Source organism: Chiloscyllium punctatum, chromosome 1 (assembly GCF_047496795.1).
Source record: "Chiloscyllium punctatum isolate Juve2018m chromosome 1, sChiPun1.3, whole genome shotgun sequence".
NCBI classification, from domain to species: Eukaryota; Metazoa; Chordata; class Chondrichthyes; order Orectolobiformes; family Hemiscylliidae; genus Chiloscyllium; species Chiloscyllium punctatum.
This window is the reverse complement of record NC_092739.1, coordinates 166,119,182-166,144,753: the sequence shown is the minus strand read 5'-3', so window position 1 is coordinate 166,144,753 and position 25,572 is coordinate 166,119,182.

Here is a 25,572-nt window from a genome sequence, read left to right as displayed (position 1 = left end):
GTGATATTAGACAGGGAGTGATATTGGACAGGCAGTGACATTGGACAGGGGGTGTTATTAGGCAGGGAATGATTTTGGACAGAGGGTGATATTGGACAGGGAGGGATATTGGAAAGGGAGTGATATTGGACAGGGAGTGATATTGGACAGGGTGTGATATTGGACAGAGAGTAATATTGGACAGGAAGTGATATTGGACAGGGAGTGATATTGGACAGGGAGTGATATTAGACAGAGAGTGATATTGGACAGGGAATGATCTTGGACAGGGAATGATCTTGGACAGGGTGTGATATTGGACACAGGGTAATATTGGACAGGGAGTGATATTGGACAGGGAGTGATATTAGACAGGGAGTGACATTGAATAGAGGGTGACATTGGACAGAGATTGATATTGGACAGGGAGCGATATTGGACAGGGAGAGATATTGGACAGGGAGTGATATTGGACAGGGGGTGATAATGGACAGGGAGTGATATTAGACATAGAGTGATATTGGACAGGGAGAGATATTGGACAGGGAGTGATATTGGATAGGGGGTGATATTGGACAGGGAGCGATATTGGACAGGGAGAGATATTGGACAGGGAGTGATATTGGATAGGGGGTGATATTGGACAGGGAGTGATATTGGACAGGTGGTGATATTGGATAGGGAGTGATATTGGACAGGGAGTGATATTAGACAGGGAGTGATATTGCACAGAGAGAGATATTGGACAGGGAGAGATATTGGACCGGTGGTGACATTGGATAGGGAGTGATATTGGACAGGGAGTGATATTAGACAGGGAGCGATATTGCACAGAGAGAGATATTGGACAGGGAGTGATATTGGACAGGTGGTGATATTGGATAGGGAGTGATATTGGACAGGGAGTGATATTAGACAGGGTGTAATATTAGACCGGGAGTGATATTAGACAGGGTGTAATATTAGACAGGGAGTGATATTAGACAGGGAGTGATATTGGACAGGGGGTGATATTAGACAGGGAGTGATATTAGACAGGGTGTAATATTAGACAGGGAGTGATATCATACAGGGAGAGATATCGGACAAGGGGTGATATCGGACAGGGGGTGATATTAGACAGGGATTGATATTAGACAGAGAGTGATATTGGACCGGGACAGATATTGGACAGGGAGTGATATTAGACAGGGTGTAATATTAGACCAGGAGTGATATTAGACAGGGTGTAATATTAGACAGGGAGTGATATTAGACAGGGAGTGATATTAGACAGTGAGTGATATTAGACAGGGAGTGATATTAGACAGGGTGTAATATTAGACAGGGAGTGATATTAGACAGGGAGTGATATTAGACAGGGAGTGATATTGGACAGGCAGTGTCATTGGACTAGGAGTGATATTAGACAGGGAGTGACATTAGACAGGGAGTGATATTGGACAGGGAGTGATATTGGACAGGGAGTGATATTGGACAGAGACTGAAATTGGACAGGGAGTGATATTGGACAGGGAGTGATAGTGGACAGGGAGTGATATTGGTTTGAGGGTGATATTGGACAGAGAGTGATATTGGACAGGGAGTGATATTGGACAGGGAGTGATATTGGTTTGAGGGTGATATTGGACATGGAGTGATAGAGGGTGATATTGGACAGGGGGTGATATTGGACAGGGAGTGATATTGGACAGGTAGTGATATTGGTTTGAGGGTGATATTGGACAGTGAGTGATATTGGACAGGGAGTGATATTGGACAGAGTGATATTGGACAGGGTGTGATATTGGACAGAGAGTGATATTGGTTTGAGGGTTATATTGGACAGGGAGTGATATTGGACAGGTAGTGAGAATGGACAGAGAGTGATATTGGACAAGGTGTGACATTGGACAGAGAGTGATATTGGACAGTGTGTGATATTGGACAGAGAGCGATATCGGACAGAGGGTGATATTGGACAGGGAGTGATATGGGACAGGTAGTGATAATGGACAGAGAGTGATACTGGACAGGGTGTGATATTGGACAGGGAGTGATATTGGACAGAGAGTGATATTGCACAGGGAATGATCTTGGACAGGGAATGATCTTGGACAGGGTGTGATATTGGACAGAGGGTGATGTTGGACAGAGGGTGATATTGGACAGGGAGTGATATTGGACAGGGAGTGATATTGGACAGGGAGTGATATTGGACAGGGAGTGATATTGGACAGGGAGGGATATTGGACAGGGAGTGATATTAAACAGACAGTGATATTGGACAGGGAGTGATATTGGACTGGGAGTGATAATGGACAGGGAGTGATATTGGACAGAGAGTGATAATGGACAGTGAGTGATATTGGACAGTGAGTGATATTGGACAGAGAGTAATATTGGACAGGAAGTGATATTGGACAGGGAGTGATATTAGACTGGGAGTGATATTGGACAGGCAGTGACATTGGACAGGGAGTGATATTAGGCAGGGAATGATTTTGGACAGAGGGTGATATTGGACAGGGAGGGATATTGGAAAGGGAGTGATATTGGACAGGGAGTGATATTGGACAGGGAGTGATATTGGACAGGGAGTGATATTGGATAGAGGGTGATATTGGACAGGGAGTGATATTGGACAGGGAGTGATATTGGACAGTTAGTGATATTGGTTTGAGGGTGATATTGGACAGGGAGTGATATTGGACAGGGAGTGATATTAGACAGGGTGTAATATTAGACCGGGAGTGATATTAGACAGGGTGTAATATTAGACAGGGAGTGATATTAGACAGGGAGTGATATTAGACAGCGTGTAATATTAGACAGGGAGTGATATTAGACAGGGAGTGATATTAGACAGGGAGTGATATTGGACAGAGACTGAAATTGGACAGGGAGTGATATTGGACAGGGAGTGATAGTGGACAGGGAGTGATATTGGTTTGAAGGTGATATTGGACAGGGAGTGATATTGGACAGGGAGTGATATTAGACTGGGAGTGATATTAGACTGGGAGTGATATTAGTCAGGGAGTGATATTGGTTTGAGGGTGATATTGGACAGGGAGTGATATTGGACAGGGAGTGATATTGGATAGAGGGTGATATTGGACAGGGAGTGATATTGGACAGGGAGTGATATTGGTCAGGTAGTGATATTGGTTTGAGCGTGATATTGGACATTGAGTGATATTTGACAGGGAGTGATATTGGACAGGGTGTGATATTGGACAGAGAGTGATATTGGTTTGAGGGTGATATTGGACAGGGAGTGACATTGGACAGGGAGTGATAATGGATAGAGAGTGATAATGGACAGAGAGTGATAATGGACAGAGAGTGATATTGGACAGGGTGTGATATTGGACAGTGAGTGATATTGGACAGGGTGTGATATTGGACAGAGAGTGATATCGGACAGAGGGTGATATTGGACAGGGAGTGATATTGGACAGAGGGTGATATCGGACAGAGGGTGATATTGGACAGGGAGTGATATTGGACAGAGAGTGATACTGGACAGGGTGTGATATTGGACAGAGAGTGATATTGGACAGAGGGTGATATCGGACAGAGGGTGATATTGGACAGGGAGTGATATTGGACAGAGAGTGATATTGGACAGGGAATGATCTTGGACAGGGAATGATCTTGGACAGGGTGTGATATTGGACAGGGAGTGATATTGCACAGAGAGTGATAATGGGCAGGGAGTGATATTGGACAGAGAGTGATATTGGACAGGGAGTGATATTGGACAGGGAGTGATATTGGACTGGGAGTGATATTGGACTGGGAGTGATATTGGACAGGGAGTGATATTGGACAGAGGGTGATATTGGACAGGGAGTGATATTGGACAGGGAGTGATATTGGACAGGGAGTGATATTGGACAGAGAGAGATATTGGACAGGGAGTGATATTGGACAGGGAGTGATATTGCATGAGAATTATATTAGATAGGGAGTGATATTGGACAGAGAGTGATAATGGACAGTGAGTAATATTGGACAGAGAGTGATAATGGACAGGGAATGATAATGGACAGGGAGTGATAATGGGCAGGGAGTGATAATGGGCAGGGAGTGATATTGGACAGAGAGTGATATTGGACAGAGGGTGATATTGGACAGGGAGTGATATTGGACAGGGAATGATATTGGACAGGGAGAGATATTGGACAGGGAGTGATATTGGACAGAGACTGAAATTGGACAGGGAGTGATATTGGACAGGGAGTGATATTGGTTTGAGGGTGATATTGGACAGGCAGTGATATTGGACAGGGAGTGATATTGGACAGGGAGTGATATTGGTTTAAGCGTGATATTGGACATTGAGTGATATTGGACAGGGAGTGATATTGGACAGAGTGATATTGGACAGGGTGTGATATTGGACAGAGAGTGATATTGGACAGGTAGTGATAATGGATAGAGAGTGATAATGGACAGAGAGTGATATTGGACAGGGTGTGATATTGGACAGTGAGTGATATTGGACAGGGTGTGATATTGGACAGAGAGTGATATCGGACAGAGGGTGATATTGGACAGGGAGTGATGTGGGACAGGTAGTGATAATGGACAGAGAGTGATACTGGACAGGGTGTGATATTGGACAGAGGGTGATATCGGACAGAGGGTGATATTGGACAGGGAGTGATATTGGACAGAGAGTGATATTGGACAGGGAATGATCTTGGACAGGGAATGATCTTGGACAGGGTGTGATATTGGACAGGGAGTGACATTGGACAGGGAGTGATATTGGACAGAGACTAATATTGGACAGGGAGTGATATTAGACAGAGAGTGATATTGGACAGAGAGTGATAATAGACAGGGAGTGATAATGGACAGGGAGTGATAATGGGCAGGGAGTGATATTGGACAGAGAGTGATATTGGACAGGGAGTGATATTGGACTGGGAGTGATATTGGACAGGGAGTGATATTGGACAGGGAGTGATATTGGACAGAGAGAGATATTGGACAGGGAGTGATATTGGACAGGGAGTGATATTGCATGAGAATTATATTAGATAGGGAATGATATTGGACAGAGAGTGATAATGGACAGGGAGTGATAATGGACAGAGAGTGATATTGGACAGGGAGTGGCATTAGACAGGGAGTGATATTAGACTGGGAGTGATATTAGACAGGGGGTGATATTAGGCAGGGAATGATTTTGGACAGAGGGTGATATTGGACAGTGAGGGATATTGGAAAGGGAGTGATATTGGACAGGGAGTGTGATTGGACAGGGTGTGATATTGGACAGAGAGTAATATTGGACAGGAAGTGATATTGGACAGGGAGTGATATTGGACAGGGAGTGATATTAGACAGAGAGTGATATTGGACAGGGAATGATCTTGGACAGGGAATGATCTTGGACAGGGTGTGATATTGGACACAGGGTAATATTGGACAGGGAGTGATATTGGACAGGGAGCGATATTGGACAGGGAGCGATATTGGACAGGGAGCGATATTGGACAGGGAGCGATATTGGACAGGGAGAGATATTGGACAGGGAGTGATATTGGACAGGGGGTGATAATGGACAGGGAGTGATATTAGACATAGAGTGATATTGGACAGGGAGAGATATTGGACAGGGAGTGATATTGGATAGGGGGTGATATTGGACAGCGAGCGATATTGGACAGGGAGAGATATTGGACAGGGAGTGATATTGGACAGGGGGTGATATTGGACAGGGAGTGATATTGGACAGGTGGTGATATTGGATAGGGAGTGATATTGGACAGGGAGTGATATTAGACAGGGAGTGATATTGCACAGAGAGAGATATTGGACAGGGAGAGATATTGGACCGGTGGTGACATTGGATAGGGAGTGATATTGGACAGGGAGTGATATTAGACAGGGAGTGATATTGCACAGAGAGAGATATTGGACAGGGAGTGATATTGGACAGGTGGTGATATTGGATAGGGAGTGATATTGGACAGGGAGTGATATTAGACAGGGAGTGATATTGCACAGAGAGAGATATTGGACAGGGAGAGATATTGGACAGGGGGTGATATTGGACAGGGAGTGATATTGGACAGGGGGTGATATTAGACAGGGAGTGATATTAGACAGGGTGTAATATTATACAGGGAGTGATATCATACAGGGAGAGATATCGGACAGGGGGTGATATCGGACAGGGGGTGATATTAGACAGGGAGTGATATTAGACAGAGAGTGATATTGGACCGGGACAGATATTGGACAGGGAGTGATATTAGACAGGGTGTAATATTAGACCGGGAGTGATATTAGACAGGGTGTAATATTAGACAGGGAGTGATATTAGACAGTGAGTGATATTAGACAGGGAGTGATATTAGACAGGCTGTAATATTAGACAGGGAGTGATATTAGACAGGGAGTGATATTAGACAGGGAGTGATATTGGACAGGCAGTGTCATTGGACTAGGAGTGATATTAGACAGGGAGTGACATTAGACAGGGAGTGATATTGGACAGGGAGTGATATTGGACAGGGAGTGATATTGGACAGAGACTGAAATTGGACAGAGAGTGATATTAGACAGAGAGTGATATTGGACAGAGAGTGATAATGGACAGAGAGTGATAATGGGCAGGGAGTGATATTGGACAGGGAGTGATATTGGACAGAGACTGAAATTGGACAGAGAGTGATATTGGACAGAGAGTGATATTGGACAGAGAGTGATAATGGACAGAGAGTGATAATGGGCAGGGAGTGATATTGGACAGGGAGTGATAATGGACAGGGAGTGATAATGGACAGGGAGTGATAATGGGCAGGGAGTGATATTGGACAGAGAGTGATATTGGACAGGGAGTGATATTGGACAGGGAGTGATAATGGACAGAGAGTGATAATGGGCAGGGAGTGATATTGGACAGGGAGTGATATTGCATGAGAATTATATTAGATAGGGAATGATATTGGACAGAGAGTGATAATGGACAGGGAGTGATTATGGACAGGGAGTGATAATGGACAGAGAGTGATATTGGACAGGGAGTGATATTGGACAGAGAGAGATATTGGACAGGGAGTGATATTGGACAGGGAGTGATATTGGACAGGGAGTGATATTGGACAGGGAGTGATATTGGACAGGGAGTGATATTGGACAGAGAGAGATATTGGACAGGGAGTGATATTGGACAGGGAGTGATATTGGACAGGGAGTGATATTGCATGAGAATTATATTAGATAGGGAATGATATTGGACAGAGAGTGATAATGGACAGAGAGTGATAATGGACAGGGAGTGATAATGGACAGGGAGTGATATTGGACAGGGGGTGATATTGCATGAGAATTATATTAGATAGGGAATGATAATGGACAGAGAGTGATAATGGGCAGGGAGTGATATTGGACAGGGGGTTATATTGCATGAGAATTATATTAGATAGGGAATGATATTGGACAGAGAGTGATAATGGACAGGGAGTGATATTGGACAGGGAGAGATATTGGACAGAGAGTAATATTGGACAGGAAGTGATATTGGACAGAGAGTGATATTGGACAGAGAGTGATATTGGACAGGGAGTGATATTGGACAGGGAGAGATATTGGACAGGGGGTGATATTGGACAGGGAGTGGCATTAGACAGGGAGTGATATTAGACTGGGAGTGATATTAGACTGGGAGTGATATTAGACAGGGAGTGATATTGGACAGGCAGTGACATTGGACAGGGGGTGTTATTAGGCAGGGAATGATTTTGGACAGAGGGTGATATTGGACAGGGAGGGATATTGGAAAGGGAGTGATATTGGACAGGGAGTGATATTGGACAGGGTGTGATATTGGACAGAGAGTAATATTGGACAGGAAGTGATATTGGACAGGGAGTGATATTGGACAGGGAGTGATATTAGACAGAGAGTGATATTGGACAGGGAATGATCTTGGACAGGGAATGATCTTGGACAGGGTGTGATATTGGACACAGGGTAATATTGGACAGGGAGTGATATTGGACAGGGAGTGATATTAGACAGGGAGTGACATTGAATAGAGGGTGATATTGGACAGGGAGCGATATTGGACAGGGAGCGATATTGGACAGGGAGCGATATTGGACAGGGAGAGATATTGGACAGGGAGTGATATTGGACAGGGGGTGATAATGGACAGGGAGTGATATTAGACATAGAGTGATATTGGACAGGGAGAGATATTGGACAGGGAGTGATATTGGATAGGGGGTGATATTGGACAGGGAGCGATATTGGACAGGGAGAGATATTGGACAGGGAGTGATATTGGACAGGGGGTGATATTGGACAGGGAGTGATATTGGACAGGTGGTGATATTGGATAGGGAGTGATATTGGACAGGGAGTGATATTAGACAGGGAGTGATATTGCACAGAGAGAGATATTGGACAGGGAGTGATATTGGACAGGTGGTGATATTGCATAGGGAGTGATATTGGACAGGGAGTGATATTGCACAGAGAGAGATATTGGACAGGGAGAGATATTGGACCGGTGGTGACATTGGATAGGGAGTGATATTGGACAGGGAGTGATATTAGACAGGGAGTGATATTGCACAGAGAGAGATATTGGACAGGGAGTGATATTGGACAGGTGGTGATATTGCATAGGGAGTGATATTGGACAGGGAGTGATATTAGACAGGGAGTAATATTGCACAGAGAGAGATATTGGACAGGGAGAGATATTGGACAGGGGGTGATATTGGACAGGGGGTGATATTAGACAGGGAGTGATATTAGACAGGGTGTAATATTAGACAGGGAGTGATATCATACAGGGAGAGATATCGGACAGGGGGTGATATCGGACAGGGGGTGATATTAGACAGGGAGTGATATTAGACAGAGAGTGATATTGGACCGGGACAGATATTGGACAGGGAGTGATATTAGACAGGGTGTAATATTAGACCGGGAGTGATATTAGACAGGGTGTAATATTAGACAGGGAGTGATATTAGACAGGGAGTGATATTAGACAGGGAGTGATATTAGACAGGGTGTAATATTAGACAGGGAGTGATATTAGACAGGGAGTGATATTGGACAGGCAGTGTCATTGGACTAGGAGTGATATTAGACAGGGAGTGACATTAGACAGGGAGTGATATTGGACAGGGAGTGATATTGGACAGGGAGTGATATTGGGCAGGGAGTGATATTGGACAGGGAGTGATAGTGGACAGGGAGTGATATTGGTTTGAGGGTGATATTGGACAGGCAGTGATATTGGACAGGGAGTGATATTGGACAGGGAGTGATATTGGATAGGGGGTGATATTGGACAGGGAGCGATATTGGACAGGGAGCGATATTGGACAGGGAGAGATATTGGACAGGGAGTGATATTGGACAGGGGGTGATATTGGACAGGGAGTGATATTGGACAGGTGGTGATATTGGATAGGGAGTGATATTGGACAGGGAGTGATATTAGACAGGGAGTGATATTGCACAGAGAGAGATATTGGACAGGGAGTGATATTGGACAGGTGGTGATATTGCATAGGGAGTGATATTGGACAGGGAGTGATATTGCACAGAGAGAGATATTGGACAGGGAGAGATATTGGACCGGTGGTGACATTGGATAGGGAGTGATATTGGACAGGGAGTGATATGAGACAGGGAGTGATATTGCACAGAGAGAGATATTGGACAGGGAGTGATATTGGACAGGTGGTGATATTGCATAGGGAGTGATATTGGACAGGGAGTGATATTAGACAGGGAGTAATATTGCACAGAGAGAGATATTGGACAGGGAGAGATATTGGACAGGGGGTGATATTGGACAGGGAGTGATATTGGACAGGGGGTGATATTAGACAGGGAGTGATATTAGACAGGGTGTAATATTAGACAGGGAGTGATATCATACAGGGAGAGATATCGGACAGGGGGTGATATCGGACAGGGGGTGATATTAGACAGGGAGTGATATTAGACAGAGAGTGATATTGGACCGGGACAGATATTGGACAGGGAGTGATATTAGACAGGGTGTAATATTAGACCGGGAGTGATATTAGACAGGGTGTAATATTAGACAGGGAGTGATATTAGACAGGGAGTGATATTAGACAGGGTGTAATATTAGACAGGGAGTGATATTAGACAGGGAGTGATATTAGACAGGGAGTGATATTGGACAGGCAGTGTCATTGGACTAGGAGTGATATTAGACAGGGAGTGACATTAGACAGGGAGTGATATTGGACAGGGAGTGATATTGGACAGGGAGTGATATTGGACAGGGAGTGATAGTGGACAGGGAGTGATATTGGTTTGAGGGTGATATTGGACAGGCAGTGATATTGGACAGGGAGTGATATTGGACAGGGAGTGATATTGGTTTGAGGGTGATATTGGACATGGAGTGATAGAGGGTGATATTGGACAGGGGGTGATATTGGACAGGGAGTGATATTGGACAGGTAGTGATATTGGTTTGAGGGTGATATTGGACAGTGAGTGATATTGGACAGGGAGTGATATTGGACAGAGTGATATTGGACAGGGTGTGATATTGGACAGAGAGTGATATTGGACAGAGAGAGATATTGGACAGGGAGTGATATTAGACAGGGAGTGATATTGCATGAGAATTATATTAGATCGGGAATGATAATGGACAGGGAGTGATAATGGACAGGGAGTGATAATGGACAGGGAGTGATAATGGACAGGGAGTGATATTGGACAGGGTGTGATATTGGACAGGGAGTGATATTGGACAGAGAGTGATATTGGACAGGGAGTGATATTGGACAGGGAGTGATATTGGACAGGGAGGGATATTGGACAGGGAGTGATATTAAACAGACAGTGATATTGGACAGGGAGTGATAATGGACAGGGAGTGATATTGGACAGGGAGTGATATTGGACAGAGAGTGATAATGGACAGTGAGTGATATTGGACAGTGAGTGATATTGGACAGAGAGTAATATTGGACAGGAAGTGATATTGGACAGGGAGTGATATTAGACTGGGAGTGATATTGGACAGGCAGTGACATTGGACAGGGAGTGATATTAGGCAGGGAATGATTTTGGACAGAGGGTGATATTGGACAGGGAGGGATATTGGAAAGGGAGTGATATTGGACAGGGAGTGATATTGGATAGAGGGTGATATTGGACAGTTAGTGATATTGGACAGGGAGTGATATTGGACAGTTAGTGATATTGGTTTGAGGGTGATATTGGACAGGGAGTGATATTGGACAGGGAGTGATATTAGACAGGGTGTAATATTAGACCGGGAGTGATATTAGACAGGGAGTGATATTAGACAGGGAGTGATATTAGACAGCGTGTAATATTAGACAGGGAGTGATATTAGACAGGGAGTGATATTAGACAGGGAGTGATATTGGACAGAGACTGAAATTGGACAGGGAGTGATATTGGACAGGGAGTGATATTGGACAGGGAGTGATATTGGTTTGAGGGTGATATTGGACAGGGAGTGATATTGGACAGGGAGTGATATTGGACAGGGAGTGATATTAGACTGGGAGTGATATTAGACTGGGAGTGATATTAGTCAGGGAGTGATATTGGTTTGAGGGTGATATTGGACAGGGAGTGATATTGGACAGGGAGTGATATTGGATAGAGGGTGATATTGGACAGGGAGTGATATTGGACAGGGAGTGATATTGGACAGGTAGTGATATTGGTTTGAGCGTGATATTGGACATTGAGTGATATTGGACAGGGAGTGATATTGGACAGAGTGATATTGGACAGGGTGTGATATTGGACAGAGAGTGATATTGGTTTGAGGGTGATATTGGACAGGGAGTGACATTGGACAGGTAGTGATAATGGATAGAGAGTGATAATGGACAGAGAGTGATATTGGACAGGGTGTGATATTGGACAGTGAGTGATATTGGACAGGGTGTGATATTGGACAGAGAGTGATATCGGACAGAGGGTGATATTGGACAGGGAGTGATATTGGACAGAGGGTGATATCGGACAGAGGGTGATATTGGACAGGGAGTGATATTGGACAGAGAGTGATACTGGACAGGGTGTGATATTGGACAGAGAGTGATATTGGACAGAGGGTGATATCGGACAGAGGGTGATATCGGACAGGGAGTGATATTAGACAGAGAGTGATATTGGACAGGGAATGATCTTGGACAGGGAATGATCTTGGACAGGGTGTGATATTGGACAGGGAGTGATATTGCACAGAGAGTGATAATGGGCAGGGAGTGATATTGGACAGAGAGTGATATTGGACAGGGAGTGATATTGGACTGGGAGTGATATTGGACTGGGAGTGATATTGGACAGGGAGTGATATTGGACAGAGGGTGATATTGGACAGGGAGTGATATTGGACAGAGAGAGATATTGGACAGGGAGTGATATTGGACAGGGAGTGATATTGGAAAGGGAGTGATATTGCATGAGAATTATATTAGATAGGGAGTGATATTGGACAGTGAGTGATAATGGACAGTGAGTGATATTGGACAGAGAGTGATAATGGACAGGGAATGATAATGGACAGGGAATGATAATGGACAGAGAGTGATAATGGGCAGGGAGTGATATTGGACAGAGAGTGATATTGGACAGAGGGTGATATTGGACAGGGAGTGATATTGGACAGGGAATGATATTGGACAGGGAGAGATATTGGACAGTGGGTGATATTGGACAGGGAGTGGCATTAGACAGGGAGTGATATTAGACAGGGAGTGATATTAGACAGGGAGTGATATTAGACAGGGAGTGATATTGGACAGGCAGTGACATTGGACAGGGGGTGATATTAGGCAGGGAATGATTTTGGACAGAGGGTGATATTGGACAGGGAGGGATATTGGAAAGGGAGTGATATTGGACAGGGAGTGATATTGGACAGGGTGTGACATTGGACAGAGAGTAATATTGGACAGGAAGTGATATTGGACAGGGAGTGATATTGGACAGGCAGTGATATTAGACAGAGAGTGATATTGGACAGGGAATGATCTTGGACAGGGAATGATCTTGGACAGGGTGTGATATTGGACACAGGGTAATATTGGACAGGGAGTGATATTGGACAGGGAGTGATATTAGACAGGGAGTGACATTGAATAGAGGGTGACATTGGACAGAGAGTGATATTGGACAGGGAGCGATATTGGACAGGGAGCGATATTGGACAGGGAGAGATATTGGACAGGGAGTGATATTGGACAGGGGGTGATAATGGACAGGGAGTGATATTGGACAGGCAGTGACATTGGACAGGGAGTGATATTAGGCAGGGAATGATTTTGGACAGAGGGTGATATTGGACAGGGAGGTATATTGGAAAGGGAGTGATATTGGACAGGGAGTGAGATTGGACAGGGAGTGATATTGGACAGGGTGTGATATTGGACAGAGAGTAATATTGGACAGGAAGTGATATTGGACAGGGAGTGATATTGGACAGGGAGTGATATTAGACAGAGAGTGATATTGGACAGGGAATGATCTTGGACAGGGAATGATCTTGGACAGTGTGTGATATTGGACAGAGGGTAATTATGGACAGGGAATGATATTGGACAGGGAGTAATATTAGACAGGGAGTGACATTGGATAGAGGGTGACATTGGACAGAGAGTGATATTGGACAGAGAGTGATATTGGACAGAGAATAATATTGGACAGGGTGTGATATTGGACAGAGAGTGTTATTAGACAGGTAGTGATATTGGACAGAGAGAGATATTGGACAGGGAGAGATATTGGACAGGGGGTGATATTGGACAGGGAACGATATTGGACAGGGGGTGATATTAGACAGGGAGTGATATTAGACAGGGTGTGATATTAGACAGGGAGTGATATCAGACAGGGAGAGATATCGGACAGGGAGTGATATCGGACAGGGGGTGATATTGGACCGGGAGAGCTATTGGACAGGGAGTGATATTAGACAGGGTGTAATATTAGACCGGGAGTGATATTAGACAGGGTGTAATATTAGTCAGGGAGTGATATTAGACAGGGAGTGATATTAGACAGGGAGTGATATTAGACAGGGAGTGATATTAGACAGCGTGTAATATAAGACAGGGAGTGATATTAGACAGGGAGTGATATGAGACAGGGAGTGATATTAGACAGGGAGTGATATTGGACAGGCAGTGTCATTGGACTAGGAGTGATATTAGACAGGGAGTGATACGAGACAGGGAGTGACATTGGACAGGGAGTGATATTGGACAGGGAGTGATATTGGACAGAGACTGAAATTGGACAGGGAGTGATATTGGACAGGGAGTGATATTGGACAGGGAGTGATATTGGACAGGGAGTGATATTGGACAGGGAGTGATAATGGACAGGGAGTGATATTGGTTTGAGGGTGATATTGGACAGGGAGTGATATGGGACAGGGAGTGATATTAGACTTGGAGTGATATTAGACTTGGAGTGATATTAGACTGGGAGTGATATTAGTCAGGGAGTGATATTGGTTTGAGGGTGATATTGGACAGGGTGTGATATTGGACAGGGAGTGATATTGGACAGGGAGTGATATTGGATAGAGGGTGATATTGGACAGGGAGTGATATTGGACAGGGAGTGATATTGGACAGGTAGTGATATTGGTTTGAGCGTGATATTGGACATTGAGTGATATTGGACAGGGAGTGATATTGGACAGAGTGATATTGGACAGGGTGTGATATTGGACAGAGAGTGATATTGGTTTGAGGGTGATATTGGACAGGGAGTGATATTGGACAGGTAGTGATAATGGATAGAGAGTGATAATGGACAGAGAGTGATATTGGACAGGGTGTGATATAGGACAGTGAGTGATACTGGACAGGGTGTGATATTGGACAGAGAGTGATATCGGACACAGGGTGATATTGGACAGGGAGTGATGTGGGACAGGTAGTGATATTGGACAGAGAGTGATATTGGACAGGGAATGATCTTGGACAGGGAATGATCTTGGACAGGGTGTGATATTGGACAGGGAGTGACATTGGACAGGGAGTGATATTGGACAGAGACTAATATTGGACAGGGAGTGATATTAGACAGAGAGTGATATTGGACAGAGAGTGATAATAGACAGGGAGTGATAATGGACAGGGAGTGATAATGGGCAGGGAGTGATATTGGACAGAGAGTGATATTGGACAGGGAGTGATATTGGACTGGGAGTGATATTGGACAGGGAGTGATATTGGACAGGGAGTGATATTGGACAGAGAGAGATATTGGACAGGGAGTGATATTGGACAGGGAGTGATATTGCATGAGAATTATATTAGATAGGGAGTGATATTGGACAGAGAGTGATAATGGACAGGGAGTGATAATGGGCAGGAAGTGATATTGGACAGAGAGTGATATTGGACAGAGGGTGATATTGGACAGGGAGTGATATTGGACAGGGAGTGATATTGGACAGGGAGTTATATTGGACAGGGAGAGATATTGGACAGGGGGTGATATTGGACAGGGTGTGGCATTAGACAGGGAGTGATATTAGACAGGCAGTGACATTGGACAGGGGGTGATTTTAGGCAGGGAATGATTTTGGACAGAGGGTGATATTGGACAGGGAGGGATATTGGAAAGGGAGTGATATTGGACAGGGAGTGATATTGGACAGGGTGTGATATTGGACAGAGAGTAATATTGGACAGGAAGTGATATTGGACAGGGAGTGATATTGGACAGGGAGTGATATTAGACAGAGAGTGATATTGGACAGGGAATGATCTTGGACAGGGAATGATCTTGGACAGGGTGTGATATTGGACACAGGGTAATATTGGACAGGGAGTGATATTGGACAGGGAGTGATATTAGACAGGGAGTGACATTGAATAGAGGGTGACATTGGACAGAGATTGATATTGGACAGGGAGCGATATTGGACAGGGAGCGATATTGGACAGGGAGAGATATTGGACAGGGAGTGATATTGGACAGGGGGTGATAATGGACAGGGAGTGATATTAGACATAGAGTGATATTGGACAGGGAGAGATATTGGACAGGGAGTGATATTGGATAGGGGGTGATATTAGACAGGGACTGATATTGCACAGAGAGAGATATTGGACAGGGAGAGATATTGGACAGGTGGTGATATTGGATAGGGAGTGATATTGGACAGGGAGTGATATTAGACAGGGAGTGATATTGGACAGGGAGAGATATTGGACAGGGAGAGATATTGGACAGGGAGAGATATTGGACAGGGGGTGATATTGGACAGGGAGTGATATTGGACAGGGGGTGATATTAGACAGGGAGTGATATTAGACAAGGTGTAATATTAGACAGGGAGTGATATCATACAGGGAGAGATATCGGACAGGGGGTGATATCGGACAGGGGGTGATATCGGACAGGGGGTGATATTAGACAGGGAGTGATATTAGACAGAGAGTGATATTGGACCGGGAGAGATATTGGACAGGGAGTGATATTAGACAGGGTGTAATATTAGACCGGGAGTGATATTAGACAGGGTGTAATATTAGACAGGGAGTGATATTGGACAGGGAGTGATATTAGACAGGGAGTGACATTGAATAGAGGGTGACATTGGACAGAGAGTGATATTGGACAGGGAGCGATATTGGACAGGGAGCGATATTGGACAGGGAGAGATATTGGACAGGGAGTGATATTGGACAGGGGGTGATAATGGACAGGGAGTGATATTGGACAGGCAGTGACATTGGACAGGGAGTGATATTAGGCAGGGAATGATTTTGGACAGAGGGTGATATTGGACAGGGAGGTATATTGGAAAGGGAGTGATATTGGACAGGGAGTGAGATTGGACAGGGAGTGATATTGGACAGGGTGTGATATTGGACAGAGAGTAATATTGGACAGGAAGTGATATTGGACAGGGAGTGATATTGGACAGGGAGTGATATTAGACAGAGAGTGATATTGGACAGGGAATGATCTTGGACAGGGAATGATCTTGGACAGTGTGTGATATTGGACAGAGGGTAATTATGGACAGGGAATGATATTGGACAGGGAGTAATATTAGACAGGGAGTGACATTGGATAGAGGGTGACATTGGACAGAGAGTGATATTGGACAGAGAGTGATATTGGACAGAGAATAATATTGGACAGGGTGTGATATTGGACAGAGAGTGTTATTAGACAGGTAGTGATATTGGACAGAGAGAGATATTGGACAGGGAGAGATATTGGACAGGGGGTGATATTGGACAGGGAACGATATTGGACAGGGGGTGATATTAGACAGGGAGTGATATTAGACAGGGTGTGATATTAGACAGGGAGTGATATCAGACAGGGAGAGATATCGGACAGGGAGTGATATCGGACAGGGGGTGATATTGGACCGGGAGAGCTATTGGACAGGGAGTGATATTAGACAGGGTGTAATATTAGACCGGGAGTGATATTAGACAGGGTGTAATATTAGTCAGGGAGTGATATTAGACAGGGAGTGATATTAGACAGGGAGTGATATTAGACAGGGAGTGATATTAGACAGCGTGTAATATAAGACAGGGAGTGATATTAGACAGGGAGTGATATGAGACAGGGAGTGATATTAGACAGGGAGTGATATTGGACAGGCAGTGTCATTGGACTAGGAGTGATATTAGACAGGGAGTGATACGAGACAGGGAGTGACATTGGACAGGGAGTGATATTGGACAGGGAGTGATATTGGACAGAGACTGAAATTGGACAGGGAGTGATATTGGACAGGGAGTGATATTGGACAGGGAGTGATATTGGACAGGGAGTGATATTGGACAGGGAGTGATAATGGACAGGGAGTGATATTGGTTTGAGGGTGATATTGGACAGGGAGTGATATGGGACAGGGAGTGATATTAGACTTGGAGTGATATTAGACTTGGAGTGATATTAGACTGGGAGTGATATTAGTCAGGGAGTGATATTGGTTTGAGGGTGATATTGGACAGGGTGTGATATTGGACAGGGAGTGATATTGGACAGGGAGTGATATTGGATAGAGGGTGATATTGGACAGGGAGTGATATTGGACAGGGAGTGATATTGGACAGGTAGTGATATTGGTTTGAGCGTGATATTGGACATTGAGTGATATTGGACAGGGAGTGATATTGGACAGAGTGATATTGGACAGGGTGTGATATTGGACAGAGAGTGATATTGGTTTGAGGGTGATATTGGACAGGGAGTGATATTGGACAGGTAGTGATAATGGATAGAGAGTGATAATGGACAGAGAGTGATATTGGACAGGGTGTGATATAGGACAGTGAGTGATACTGGACAGGGTGTGATATTGGACAGAGAGTGATATCGGACACAGGGTGATATTGGACAGGGAGTGATGTGGGACAGGTAGTGATATTGGACAGAGAGTGATATTGGACAGGGAATGATCTTGGACAGGGAATGATCTTGGACAGGGTGTGATATTGGACAGGGAGTGACATTGGACAGGGAGTGATATTGGACAGAGACTAATATTGGACAGGGAGTGATATTAGACAGAGAGTGATATTGGACAGAGAGTGATAATAGACAGGGAGTGATAATGGACAGGGAGTGATAATGGGCAGGGAGTGATATTGGACAGAGAGTGATATTGGACAGGGAGTGATATTGGACTGGGAGTGATATTGGACAGGGAGTGATATTGGACAGGGAGTGATATTGGACAGAGAGAGATATTGGACAGGGAGTGATATTGGACAGGGAGTGATATTGCATGAGAATTATATTAGATAGGGAGTGATATTGGACAGAGAGTGATAATGGACAGGGAGTGATAATGGGCAGGAAGTGATATTGGACAGAGAGTGATATTGGACAGAGGGTGATATTGGACAGGGAGTGATATTGGACAGGGAGTGATATTGGACAGGGAGTTATATTGGACAGGGAGAGATATTGGACAGGGGGTGATATTGGACAGGGTGTGGCATTAGACAGGGAGTGATATTAGACAGGCAGTGACATTGGACAGGGGGTGATTTTAGGCAGGGAATGATTTTGGACAGAGGGTGATATTGGACAGGGAGGGATATTGGAAAGGGAGTGATATTGGACAGGGAGTGATATTGGACAGGGTGTGATATTGGACAGAGAGTAATATTGGACAGGAAGTGATATTGGACAGGGAGTGATATTGGACAGGGAGTGATATTAGACAGAGAGTGATATTGGACAGGGAATGATCTTGGACAGGGAATGATCTTGGACAGGGTGTGATATTGGACACAGGGTAATATTGGACAGGGAGTGATATTGGACAGGGAGTGATATTAGACAGGGAGTGACATTGAATAGAGGGTGACATTGGACAGAGATTGATATTGGACAGGGAGCGATATTGGACAGGGAGCGATATTGGACAGGGAGAGATATTGGACAGGGAGTGATATTGGACAGGGGGTGATAATGGACAGGGAGTGATATTAGACATAGAGTGATATTGGACAGGGAGAGATATTGGACAGGGAGTGATATTGGATAGGGGGTGATATTAGACAGGGACTGATATTGCACAGAGAGAGATATTGGACAGGGAGAGATATTGGACAGGTGGTGATATTGGATAGGGAGTGATATTGGACAGGGAGTGATATTAGACAGGGAGTGATATTGGACAGGGAGAGATATTGGACAGGGAGAGATATTGGACAGGGAGAGATATTGGACAGGGGGTGATATTGGACAGGGAGTGATATTGGACAGGGGGTGATATTAGACAGGGAGTGATATTAGACAAGGTGTAATATTAGACAGGGAGTGATATCATACAGGGAGAGATATCGGACAGGGGGTGATATCGGACAGGGGGTGATATCGGACAGGGGGTGATATTAGACAGGGAGTGATATTAGACAGAGAGTGATATTGGACCGGGAGAGATATTGGACAGGGAGTGATATTAGACAGGGTGTAATATTAGACCGGGAGTGATATTAGACAGGGTGTAATATTAGACAGGGAGTGATATTAGACAGGGAGTGATATTAGACAGGGAGTGATATTAGACAGGGAGTGATATTAGACAGGGTGTAATATTAGACAGGGAGTGATATTAGACAGGGAGTGACATTAGACAGGGAGTGATATTGGACAGAGACTGAAATTGGACAGGGAGTGATATTGGACAGGGAGTGACAGTGGACAGGGAGTGATATTGGTTTGAGGGTGATATTGGACAGGCAGTGATATTGGACAGGGAGTGATATTGGTTTGAGGGTGATATTGGACAGGGAGTGTCATTGGACTAGGAGTGATATTAGACAGGGAGTGACATTAGACAGGGAGTGATATTGGACAGGGAGTGATATTGGACAGGGAGTGATATTGGACAGGGAGTGATATTGGACAGGGAGTGACAGTGGACAGGGAGTGATATTGGTTTGAGGGTGATATTGGACAGGCAGTGATATTGGACAGGGAGTGATATTGGACAGGGAGTGATATTGGATAGGGGGTGATATTGGACAGGGAGCGATATTGGACAGGGAGCGATATTGGACAGGGAGAGATATTGGACAGGGAGTGATATTGGACAGGGGGTGATATTGGACAGGGAGTGATATTGGACAGGTGGTGATATTGGATAGGGAGTGATATTGGACAGGGAGTGATATTAGACAGGGAGTGATATTGCACAGAGAGAGATATTGGACAGGGAGTGATATTGGACAGGTGGTGATATTGCATAGGGAGTGATATTGGACAGGGAGTGATATTGCACAGAGAGAGATATTGGACAGGGAGAGATATTGGACCGGTGGTGACATTGGATAGGGAGTGATATTGGACAGGGAGTGATATGAGACAGGGAGTGATATTGCACAGAGAGAGATATTGGACAGGGAGTGATATTGGACAGGTGGTGATATTGCATAGGGAGTGATATTGGACAGGGAGTGATATTAGACAGGGAGTAATATTGCACAGAGAGAGATATTGGACAGGGAGAGATATTGGACAGGGGGTGATATTGGACAGGGAGTGATATTGGACAGGGGGTGATATTAGACAGGGAGTGATATTAGACAGGGTGTAATATTAGACAGGGAGTGATATCATACAGGGAGAGATATCGGACAGGGGGTGATATCGGACAGGGGGTGATATTAGACAGGGAGTGATATTAGACAGAGAGTGATATTGGACCGGGACAGATATTGGACAGGGAGTGATATTAGACAGGGTGTAATATTAGACCGGGAGTGATATTAGACAGGGTGTAATATTAGACAGGGAGTGATATTAGACAGGGAGTGATATTAGACAGGGTGTAATATTAGACAGGGAGTGATATTAGACAGGGAGTGATATTAGACAGGGAGTGATATTGGACAGGCAGTGTCATTGGACTAGGAGTGATATTAGACAGGGAGTGACATTAGACAGGGAGTGATATTGGACAGGGAGTGATATTGGACAGGGAGTGATATTGGACAGGGAGTGATATTGGACAGGGAGTGATAGTGGACAGGGAGTGATATTGGTTTGAGGGTGATATTGGACAGGCAGTGATATTGGACAGGGAGTGATATTGGACAGGGAGTGATATTGGTTTGAGGGTGATATTGGACATGGAGTGATAGAGGGTGATATTGGACAGGGGGTGATATTGGACAGGGAGTGATATTGGACAGGTAGTGATATTGGTTTGAGGGTGATATTGGACAGTGAGTGATATTGGACAGGGAGTGATATTGGACAGAGTGATATTGGACAGGGTGTGATATTGGACAGAGAGTGATATTGGACAGAGAGAGATATTGGACAGGGAGTGATATTAGACAGGGAGTGATATTGCATGAGAATTATATTAGATCGGGAATGATAATGGACAGGGAGTGATAATGGACAGGGAGTGATAATGGACAGGGAGTGATAATGGACAGGGAGTGATATTGGACAGGGTGTGATATTGGACAGGGAGTGATATTGGACAGAGAGTGATATTGGACAGGGAGTGATATTGGACAGGGAGTGATATTGGACAGGGAGGGATATTGGACAGGGAGTGATATTAAACAGACAGTGATATTGGACAGGGAGTGATAATGGACAGGGAGTGATATTGGACAGGGAGTGATATTGGACAGAGAGTGATAATGGACAGTGAGTGATATTGGACAGTGAGTGATATTGGACAGAGAGTAATATTGGACAGGAAGTGATATTGGACAGGGAGTGATATTAGACTGGGAGTGATATTGGACAGGCAGTGACATTGGACAGGGAGTGATATTAGGCAGGGAATGATTTTGGACAGAGGGTGATATTGGACAGGGAGGGATATTGGAAAGGGAGTGATATTGGACAGGGAGTGATATTGGACAGGGAGTGATATTGGACAGGGAGTGATATTGGATAGAGGGTGATATTGGACAGTTAGTGATATTGGACAGGGAGTGATATTGGACAGTTAGTGATATTGGTTTGAGGGTGATATTGGACAGGGAGTGATATTGGACAGGGAGTGATATTAGACAGGGTGTAATATTAGACCGGGAGTGATATTAGACAGGGAGTGATATTAGACAGGGAGTGATATTAGACAGCGTGTAATATTAGACAGGGAGTGATATTAGACAGGGAGTGATATTAGACAGGGAGTGATATTGGACAGAGACTGAAATTGGACAGGGAGTGATATTGGACAGGGAGTGATATTGGTTTGAGGGTGATATTGGACAGGGAGTGATATTGGACAGGGAGTGATATTGGACAGGGAGTGATATTAGACTGGGAGTGATATTAGACTGGGAGTGATATTAGTCAGGGAGTGATATTGGTTTGAGGGTGATATTGGACAGGGAGTGATATTGGACAGGGAGTGATATTGGATAGAGGGTGATATTGGACAGGGAGTGATATTGGACAGGGAGTGATATTGGACAGGTAGTGATATTGGTTTGAGCGTGATATTGGACATTGAGTGATATTGGACAGGGAGTGATATTGGACAGAGTGATATTGGACAGGGTGTGATATTGGACAGAGAGTGATATTGGTTTGAGGGTGATATTGGACAGGGAGTGACATTGGACAGGTAGTGATAATGGATAGAGAGTGATAATGGACAGAGAGTGATATTGGACAGGGTGTGATATTGGACAGTGAGTGATATTGGACAGGGTGTGATATTGGACAGAGAGTGATATCGGACAGAGGGTGATATTGGACAGGGAGTGATATTGGACAGAGGGTGATATCGGACAGAGGGTGATATTGGACAGGGAGTGATATTGGACAGAGAGTGATACTGGACAGGGTGTGATATTGGACAGAGAGTGATATTGGACAGAGGGTGATATCGGACAGAGGGTGATATCGGACAGGGAGTGATATTAGACAGAGAGTGATATTGGACAGGGAATGATCTTGGACAGGGAATGATCTTGGACAGGGTGTGATATTGGACAGGGAGTGATATTGCACAGAGAGTGATAATGGGCAGGGAGTGATATTGGACAGAGAGTGATATTGGACAGGGAGTGATATTGGACTGGGAGTGATATTGGACTGGGAGTGATATTGGACAGGGAGTGATATTGGACAGAGGGTGATATTGGACAGGGAGTGATATTGGACAGAGAGAGATATTGGACAGGGAGTGATATTGGACAGGGAGTGATATTGGAAAGGGAGTGATATTGCATGAGAATTATATTAGATAGGGAGTGATATTGGACAGTGAGTGATAATGGACAGTGAGTGATATTGGACAGAGAGTGATAATGGACAGGGAATGATAATGGACAGGGAATGATAATGGACAGAGAGTGATAATGGGCAGGGAGTGATATTGGACAGAGAGTGATATTGGACAGAGGGTGATATTGGACAGGGAGTGATATTGGACAGGGAATGATATTGGACAGGGAGAGATATTGGACAGTGGGTGATATTGGACAGGGAGTGGCATTAGACAGGGAGTGATATTAGACAGGGAGTGATATTAGACAGGGAGTGATATTAGACAGGGAGTGATATTGGACAGGCAGTGACATTGGACAGGGGGTGATATTAGGCAGGGAATGATTTTGGACAGAGGGTGATATTGGACAGGGAGGGATATTGGAAAGGGAGTGATATTGGACAGGGAGTGATATTGGACAGGGTGTGACATTGGACAGAGAGTAATATTGGACAGGAAGTGATATTGGACAGGGAGTGATATTGGACAGGCAGTGATATTAGACAGAGAGTGATATTGGACAGGGAATGATCTTGGACAGGGAATGATCTTGGACAGGGTGTGATATTGGACACAGGGTAATATTGGACAGGGAGTGATATTGGACAGGGAGTGATATTAGACAGGGAGTGACATTGAATAGAGGGTGACATTGGACAGAGAGTGATATTGGACAGGGAGCGATATTGGACAGGGAGCGATATTGGACAGGGAGAGATATTGGACAGGGAGTGATATTGGACAGGGGGTGATAATGGACAGGGAGTGATATTGGACAGGCAGTGACATTGGACAGGGAGTGATATTAGGCAGGGAATGATTTTGGACAGAGGGTGATATTGGACAGGGAGGTATATTGGAAAGGGAGTGATATTGGACAGGGAGTGAGATTGGACAGGGAGTGATATTGGACAGGGTGTGATATTGGACAGAGAGTAATATTGGACAGGAAGTGATATTGGACAGGGAGTGATATTGGACAGGGAGTGATATTAGACAGAGAGTGATATTGGACAGGGAATGATCTTGGACAGGGAATGATCTTGGACAGTGTGTGATATTGGACAGAGGGTAATTATGGACAGGGAATGATATTGGACAGGGAGTAATATTAGACAGGGAGTGACATTGGATAGAGGGTGACATTGGACAGAGAGTGATATTGGACAGAGAGTGATATTGGACAGAGAATAATATTGGACAGGGTGTGATATTGGACAGAGAGTGTTATTAGACAGGTAGTGATATTGGACAGAGAGAGATATTGGACAGGGAGAGATATTGGACAGGGGGTGATATTGGACAGGGAACGATATTGGACAGGGGGTGATATTAGACAGGGAGTGATATTAGACAGGGTGTGATATTAGACAGGGAGTGATATCAGACAGGGAGAGATATCGGACAGGGAGTGATATCGGACAGGGGGTGATATTGGACCGGGAGAGCTATTGGACAGGGAGTGATATTAGACAGGGTGTAATATTAGACCGGGAGTGATATTAGACAGGGTGTAATATTAGTCAGGGAGTGATATTAGACAGGGAGTGATATTAGACAGGGAGTGATATTAGACAGGGAGTGATATTAGACAGCGTGTAATATAAGACAGGGAGTGATATTAGACAGGGAGTGATATGAGACAGGGAGTGATATTAGACAGGGAGTGATATTGGACAGGCAGTGTCATTGGACTAGGAGTGATATTAGACAGGGAGTGATACGAGACAGGGAGTGACATTGGACAGGGAGTGATATTGGACAGGGAGTGATATTGGACAGAGACTGAAATTAGACAGGGAGTGATATTGGACAGGGAGTGATATTGGACAGGGAGT